Raw genomic sequence first — 8,571 nt, 5'->3', positions numbered from 1 at the left:
CTCTTCTCTCTCTCTCTCTCTCTCTCTCTCTCTCTCTCTCTCTCTCTCTCTCTCCATCTGTCTCTGCCTGGGACTGGCTGCTCTCAGGGCCTGCTGCCTGCTGCCACATGGCCCACTGCCACCGCTTGGGGACCTGCAGCATTTCTCCTGCCTGCCACTGCCGGGAATCCTGCAGAATTTTTAATAATCTATTATACTTGGTTCTCCCTGAACCTTGGCATTTGCTGTTCTCTCTCCTGAAATACCCTTTCATCCTTTATCACCCGCTGTCGCCTCTGCAGCCCAATGGACACCCAAGGGAACTGGTAGGAAGAATTAAGTTCGTGTCTTTGAAGTCTGTAATGATGCTTCCTCAGCTCTATTACAGCATTCGTTGAGACCACCCCACTCTAAGCCCTGGACAGCAGGAACCACAGGTCTCATCAGGGCTGTGTGCTGGTGCCCCACACATGATGCTTCAACTAAGCATGAACAAATGCTCAGTTTCCTGCGGGTACCTAAATGAGGGTCACGGAGTGACTGATAGCAACAGAACTGTCCTGTCCACCACTGTCTCCCACCCTATAGTAATATTTTTTAAATTATTGTTTATAACTTTTGTTTATATTATACAATAAAGCTTGCCTGAAGATCAGAATGTAGAGTTAAACCACAGAGGCCAGGGAGTGGTGGCACACACCTGTAATTCCAGGATTTGGGAGACAGAGGCAGAGGGATCTCTGTTAGTTCAAGGCCATCCTGGGCTACTGTTGTAATAGGAGCGGCGGGGCTGCGTCCCCAGCACCACGGCCGCCTGCTAGCTTATGCCCCAAAATAACAACACACAAACTGTATTCATTTAAACACTGCTTGGCCCATTTCTATCTAGCCTCTTCTAGGCTAATTCTCACATATTAATTTAGCTCGTTTCTAATCATCTGTGTAGCACCGCTAGGTGCGCTTACCAGGAAGATTCTAGCCTATATCCATCCTGGGTCAGAGCTTCATCTTGTGTGTCTCTGAGAGGAGCTATCACGTCTACCCAGGAGAGAGCTGCATGGTGTCTCTGAGCTCACTTCCTCTTCCTCCCAGCATTCTGTTCTGTTTACTCCTCCCTCCTATGTTTTAACCTATCAGGGCCAAGCATTTTCTTTATTGCTTAACCAATGAAATCAACAGATTGATATATGACACTCCCACATCAGGCTACTCAAGATTGAATCTGTTTAAAAAAAAAAAAAAAAAACAGACCTGACACAAAGGTGATTCCAGCACTTGAGATTCCATGCTTTTAATCTCAGTACTAGGGAGGTGGAGACAGAGTGGTTTGTTGGAGACAGTTTGCAATCTGAGGTTTAGTGGAGACAGTTGCAGTCTGAAGATCACCCCTGAAAGTCAGAGTACAAAGTCTGAGGAGGCAGTCTGAGGACAGAATTGCTCCTTTGGTCTGAGCATTGGTGGTAAAAGAACTCTCTAGTGTCTGGCTGTTCTGTTTCTCTGATCTTCAGCATTAACCTCTATATCTGACTCTGGGTTTTATTTATTAAGACCAATAAATTTTTTATTAAGACCACCCCCTTAAAGACCCACACCTCAGCATCCAAGTGGAGGAAGGAGTCCCTTTCTTTCCATTGTGTAGTGAGTTCAAGATCAAACTCAGGGTGTCAGACTTAGCATGAAATCAGGAATGTAAGGTATGTCAATGATCATATGTAGATATAATGTTGAAATAATATCTTGGCCTTAATAAATCAAATATACTTCTAAAATCAATTTCATGTTTCTTTTTATTCTTTTTAGTGTGATTACTAGAAATTATTGTTTCTTTTGTGTTTCCATTATGTTTTTATTGAACAGTGTTGCTCTAAATGTAACTTCCAGCTTCAAGGAAGCACTATGCAGCTGACGCTGGGGGTCAGCAAGATGGTTCAGCAAGTAAAGGTGCTTGCCAACTAGCTGAGTTCTGTCCCCAGGCCGCAGCATGCAAGTAGAGGAAGGAGAGAACTCACACTTGCATTGTCCTCTAACCTCCACAGAAGCTGTGATATGTACACATACGCTAATTCTCTCTCTCTCTCTCTCTCTCTCTCTCTCTCTCTCTCTCTCTCTCTCTCATTCTTTTTGTTGTTGTTGTTTTGTTTTTTGTTTTGTTTTGTTTTTCAAGACAGGATTTCTCTGTGTATCTCTGGCTACCCTAGAACTCACTCTGTAGACGAGGCAGGCCTCCAACTCACAGAGTCTGCCTGCCTCTCCCTCCCTGAGTGCTGGGATTAGAGGCGTGCTCCACCACTGCCCAGTTTTAATTGTTTTTTAGTTAATTAATTTATTTTTTAGAAAGATCTTTTCTCATTCTACATACCTATCCCAGTTCCCACTTCCTTCCCTCCTCCCATTCTCTCCACTTTTCCCCCCATCCTAGCCCCCTTCCACTCATCAGAGAGGGTAAGGCTTCCCATGGGGAGTCAACAAAGTCATTTTGAGGCAGGATTAAGCCCCACCCCCATTTTTAGGCTGAGTGAAGTATCCCTCCAAAAAAATGGACTCTGAAAACCCAGTTCAAGCACTAGGGATAAATCCTGGTCCTACTGCCAGTGGCCCCACAGACTGCCCAAGCCATACAACTGTTGTCAACATTCACAGAGCCTCGTTTGGTCCTATGCAGGTTCTGCCACTATTAGTCCAGAGTCAGGGACCTCTCACTAGTTCAGGTCAGGAGTTTCTGTGGGCATCCCATCATCATGTTCTTGACCACTTTGCTCATATTATTGTTCCTCCCTCTCTTCAACTGGTTTCAGGTAGTTCAGCCCAGTGCTTCACTGTGGATCTCTGCCTCTGCTTCCATCAGTTGCTGGATGAAGGTTCTAAGATGACAATTAAAGTAATCATCAATCTGATTACAGGGGAAAGCCAGTTCAGGCACCCTCTCTAAAAATGGATGGAACTAGTGTAATGGTATGTCCTGTCCCTTTAAGAGACAAGCTCCACCCATTCCCGCCCCCATCTGCCAAGGCAAGCAGATCTTCCTTCCACTGAAGCTGGCAAGTCCTTCCTTTCCATCTCTCTCTCTCTTCTCCCCACTTCTCCCCTTCTCCGTTTTCCCCTTCCCTTCCATAACCCACTAAATACATGTCCAACCTCACTCTGCATGACGTGTGCCTATCCATCTCTGTCTCTCATCTGCCACGTGGCACTCTGCCTGGGATTCACTGCCCCTCGTGGCCCACAGGTCCCCTTGGAGAATGATGCTGTTTTATTTTTACCATAACAACTAGAAAAAAGCATCCTGAGTGAGGTAACCCAGACCCAGAAAGACAAACACAGTATGTGCACACTCATAAGTGGATATTAAATGTAAAGCAAAGGATGACCAGCCTATAGTCCATGAAAAACTGGTAACAAGGAGAACCCTAGAGAATCATACATAGAAGCCCCTGGGAAGGGGAAATAGACAAAATCTACTGAGAAAACTGGGGACGTGGGATGGGGAGAATGGAGGGTGGAAGGAGAGCAGGAGGGAAGGAGGGGAGGACAGAGGAGACCGTGAGGGAGTGGGATGAACACGATCGGGGAAGGACAGTGAGGGAGAGCAAGGAAAGAGATGTCTTGATTGTGGGAGTCATTATGGGGCTAGGAAGAAACCTGGCACCAGGAAAGTTTCCAGAAATCCACAAGGATGACCCCAGCTAATTTCTTATTGAAGCAACAGCCCCAGGTTCATTCCTATAGTGGGAGGAAGTACTCATCTGAATTTGGTTTCCTTAGAATTTGTACTTTTCTATCTGGCACTCACCAGTCACTGTGGCCCTCTCTTTCCCAAATCGTCTCCTTGAGCTAGCATTCACACATCGAGCCAATATGTGCCTTGCCCTAAAACACCAACCTAGAGTCAGATATCAGCCCCTGGGCCCCAGAGCACATTTGATTCTTCAAGTTACCTTCTGAGCTTTTCACCTTTTATGTTCTTTCTGCCCTTGTTACTGAAACCTTGACAAAGGACATCAGCCTATGCACTGTCCTATCCCCCCTTTGCTTCCTTACCAGACTTATACCTCTCCATCAGGACCTGTGGAAACATAAATAAGAAATTCTGTGTATCACCACTCAGACATCTCCATAAATTAAAGTCCTATATGGAGATAGGGATGTAATCCAATTGTTATAGACCTACCATAAACAGAGCCCTGGGTTTGTTCCCTACCACTGTATAAACTGGGTGTGATGGTACATGCCTTTAATCCCAACTCTTGCTAGGTAGAGGTAGGAGAATCAAAAAATCAAGACCATGTTCAGTTATATAAGAGTTAGAGGCAAGCCTAGGATATATGAGGTTCCACCTCAGAAAAAGACAGCGCACATACAGACACGCATGCACACACACACATACGGTGTGACTGAGACAGGTCTATTTCTGAACTTCCTCATCAGAGGAATGAATGTGTTCCTTTTAAGACTCTAAACCAATCTGAGTTTCTATCATTTATAGGGTACAGAATCTAGACTGATAGACAGATCCCCAAGGTCTACTGAAACCTTGCATCTAGATAAAGTGATGTTTTCATGCTAATCAGACATATACCAGATGGTTTGAAAATACTTGCTGGGGGCCAAAGGCAGTTCTTTAGCGGGTAGGATAAAATCATGATTATACTTTGGATGCAGGAAAATCACTGCTAACAGTTGACTTGAAAGATGAACCAATAAGGCAAGGGATGAATGACAGGCCACTCCTTGGCCTTCCAGAGGCTGCCAGTGTGCCCCACCCATGCCTAAGCACTGTGCCATTCCCAGGACATGGGCGTAGAAGGAAAAGGAAGGGATGTGGGCATGTACTGACGCCTCTGGCCTAAGAGGGTGGAATTTTGGGAAGGGGTGTGTTCTAAAAATAGGGAGGAAGTTGCCACCCCATTGGAAAGAATCTGCCACGCTGCCTTCCAGCTGAAATATCAGATAGAGACTGTTCTTCTCCAGGACAGGAGGGAACTGGAATGGCCAAAGAGATTTACTTTTTTCCTGAGGGATTGAATGAAAGAACATGATATTTTAGGCTCACAAAAGTAAAAAAGATAAGGGGAAAGTAGCAAATTAAAAAGTTCATTGTGTGTTATCTCTGTTATTTTAGAATTAAATAATAAGTGTGGTGGGTTGGGGTCACAGTCCATTCCAGCCTCGTGAAGAACCCTTGCTTTAACCCCCTAGCCTTGCACTTAGCACATTTGGCAGAGCTTTCCCTAGCAGTTTTCTCTACTCGGCCTAGCTAAGAGAACTGAAGAACCACTGAACCAAGCAAGGTTGTGGTCACTGGGAATGGGAGAAATGATCTGGGACTGATGGAGTGTGTGTGAGGTCCTTCACTCAACCCAACTACATGCATGCCTTTGCAGAGAAAGAGAAAGAGAGAGAGAGAGAGAGATCTGGAACCCTTGACATATCTAAAATGTTACAAACTATCATAACGCCATCAAGAAGCCAGTAATGGAGGGAACAATGAGAAGGAACTGCCGTGGGGAATCTCTACTGCCCTTACATCAGGACAATCCCTCCACATGAGTAAGGTTTGTAAAATGGCATGGGTGGAACCCTTGAGCTAAGCCCCACACAGGTGAGGGGCCAACATGGCCAGGCAGACAGAATTAAGTGGGAAATTTTACTGGGGGAAGGGAAGAGAAGAGAAAGAGAAGAATAGGAAAAGTCTTGCCTGCCCCTTCAGATGCACAGCAGGAAAGAGATTGGGAGTGGATGGAGCTTGTCTCTTAAAGGGACCTTTGCACCTGCTTAGTGACATAGCAGCCATAGGACCCTGGGCCAGCATAATGCCTGAATCCTAACAATAGGGCCTAGCAGAAGCCTATTACTGTTGCTTTGTCAAATGAACATGTTATCAGACTGTCGTGTGTTTATGTATTATGCTGCTTGCTTAAAGATGCCCCTCTTTACAGTAGGGAGAAGTCAATGTAGTCATAACTGGCGACTTCTCAGACTTAAATGGAGCAGTTACATCAACCCCACCCCCAGCCCCAGCCACATGGCTGGAGGAAGAAAGGGTGGAAAGAACGCAAAGGCATGAGCATGTGGAAGAGCACTGTGACGTGTCATCTGACGTGGCGTGACCGATGCATTCAGGAACTCACAAAAGTGTGGTCACCTGCACATGGCCCACACAAAATCACGACAGTGAAAATCCTGGCACAGATGAGAGGTCTCATTAGGCTCTACCCGCAGTTAGGGAGCTGCTGGTAATCGATAGCCGCTAGTGGAGAGGGGGTTTCTTTGGTTTGTTTTCAGTTTCTGGTTTTGTTTTGTTGAGGGATATGGCCACTGGAAAGTTGCCCACACTCATGCAGTATTTGAAGTCAGTGGAAAGGAAGAAAAAGAAGAGAAGGACAATGATGACATGAAGGGAGGAAGAAAGGGGGCATTTGGGGTGGTCTTATGGAATGGGGATGGAGATGGATGTGCTCAAGATACATTGTGTGTATGAAATTGTCAAAGAACTGGTAAGAAATGGAAACAGCAAACCACAAAAAATTACAAGCAAACAAATCTTAGTTACAGCAGGCTCTGGCAAATAGGTATATCTATTTCTCCCTCAAAGGTTCAGTAGCACCAGATATCCTACAAGCATGCTCACTGAACGCTCCCTATCAGTGCTTGAATGAGTCCAGAACAAATGCCATCTCTCTGTCTTCTTCTTCTTTTTCTTCATTGTCTTCTTTTGAGACATTGGTTCGTTTAGTCCAGGCTATCCTCAAACTCTAGGTAGCCAAAGATAACCTTGAGCTAATTTTTTTGGTGCTTTTGAGACGGGGTCTTATTATGTAGACCTAGCTGACCTGAAACTCCCTATATAGATGAAGCAGACCTCAAACTTGAGGAGATTTGCCTGGCTCTATCTCCAGAATGCTGGGATCAGAATGACACGCTTAAAAACAACTGTGTTCATGCACAGTGTATATATGGGGTGCATATGGAGGCCATCAGTCTACATTGGTGTCTTCCTGACTCTCCACTTCATCTTTGAGAAAGTCTCCATTGAACCCTGCATTCACCAATTGCCTAGTCTGGCTTGGTAACACTTTGCTCCTTCTCCTCCCCTATCCCTTTTGTCCCCTACTAGGGTCACAGACACACACATGCCTGGCTATTTCATATGCATTCTGGGAATCTAAACTCGGGACCTCTTGCTTGCTCAGCAAACATTTTACCACCTGAGCCATCTCCCTAACCTAACCTAGAACTCTTTCTGTTATTGTTTGGGGTTTTGTTTTGTTTTTTAGACAAGGTCTCTCTGCTTATTCACGCCTGGCCTCAGACTCCCATAGATCTGCCTGTCTCTCTCTCCCCCAGTGCTGGGATTGATGGCATCAGCCACCACATTCAGTTTCTGACATAGAACTATTGATCCTGCTGTTTCCAACCTACAAATCCGGGGATCCGATGTGTTCCACCATGCCCAGTGAATGTGATGCTGCCAATCAGAGCCCAGACAAGCTTTCTGCTACTTAAGCTATATCTCCAGCCCTTGTTCCATATCTTATCTGAGCAAATCCCGTTAACAGTCTTAACCTCTGTTTAACCAGTTTCCACTCAATCCTGGGACCCACATGGTTTTAGAAGGAGCTGTACAACCTAGCTCTAATTCCTCCTTGCATCACTGGCACAGGGTAGCAGTTATATTAATATCATGTGCAACCTTGAAGTCTGGTCAAACTGAGGGCCTTATACAAGGTTTTCTACTCACTTTGCTCTTGAGGGTACAGTCCCTAGTCAGTCTTCATTACTTTGGCCTTTGTTGTAAAGAATATGGATACAACTCAGTGGTAGAGGATGTGTTTAGCAATGTTCTGGTTCAACCCCGCCCTCTTAAGTAGACACACACACACCCTCATTATCACATAGACCACGTGCAATTCCTGCTCCTCCCTGATTAGCAAATTCTGTCCCAAATTCTGTGGTTACAGGATTGTCCAAACAAAGCAACCATAACCTTTCTAAGGGAGCAAGGGCACCTCACCCTCCTGTCACACTTACCTTCTATAGTCCCTTGCAGTTTCCTGAGCGCAGCCCCTCTGGCCCGGTGTGGCAGTCCTTCAGGGCAAGCATAGGAACCAGTAAACTGCTGCTCTCCTTTGACCAGTGGCAGTTCTACTGCATCGGCTCTCACTAGCCAAGAGAGCAAGGATTGCTCTCTCTCTCTCTCTCCCTCTCTCTCTCTCCCCCAAAATAGGGTGCTTAGGGAGTAATTGAAATAAGTAATTCAATTTCTTTTTAAATTTTACTTCATGTGCATGGATGTTTTGTTTACATATGTTTTCTATGCACACCTTTAATGCCACACTAGGGAGGCAAAGGTTGATGGACATCTGTGGTTTGAGGCCAATCTGGTCTACAAAATAAGTTCCAGGCCAGCCATAGCTACATAGTATCAGAAACAAACAAAAAGAATATGAGTTTGTGCCAGGCAGTAGTGGTACACACCTTTAATCCCAGCACTTGGGAGACAGAGGCAGGCGGGTCTCTGTGAGTTCGAGGCCAGCCTGGTCTACAAGAGCTAGTTCCAGGACAGGAACCAAAACTACAGAGAAACCCTATCTC

This window comes from Alexandromys fortis, unplaced genomic scaffold (assembly GCF_014885135.2).
Source record: "Alexandromys fortis isolate MF-2015 unplaced genomic scaffold, M_Fortis_MF-2015_v1.1 scaffold_222, whole genome shotgun sequence".
Lineage (NCBI taxonomy): Eukaryota > Metazoa > Chordata > Mammalia > Rodentia > Cricetidae > Alexandromys > Alexandromys fortis.
This window is presented reverse-complemented; position numbering follows the sequence as displayed.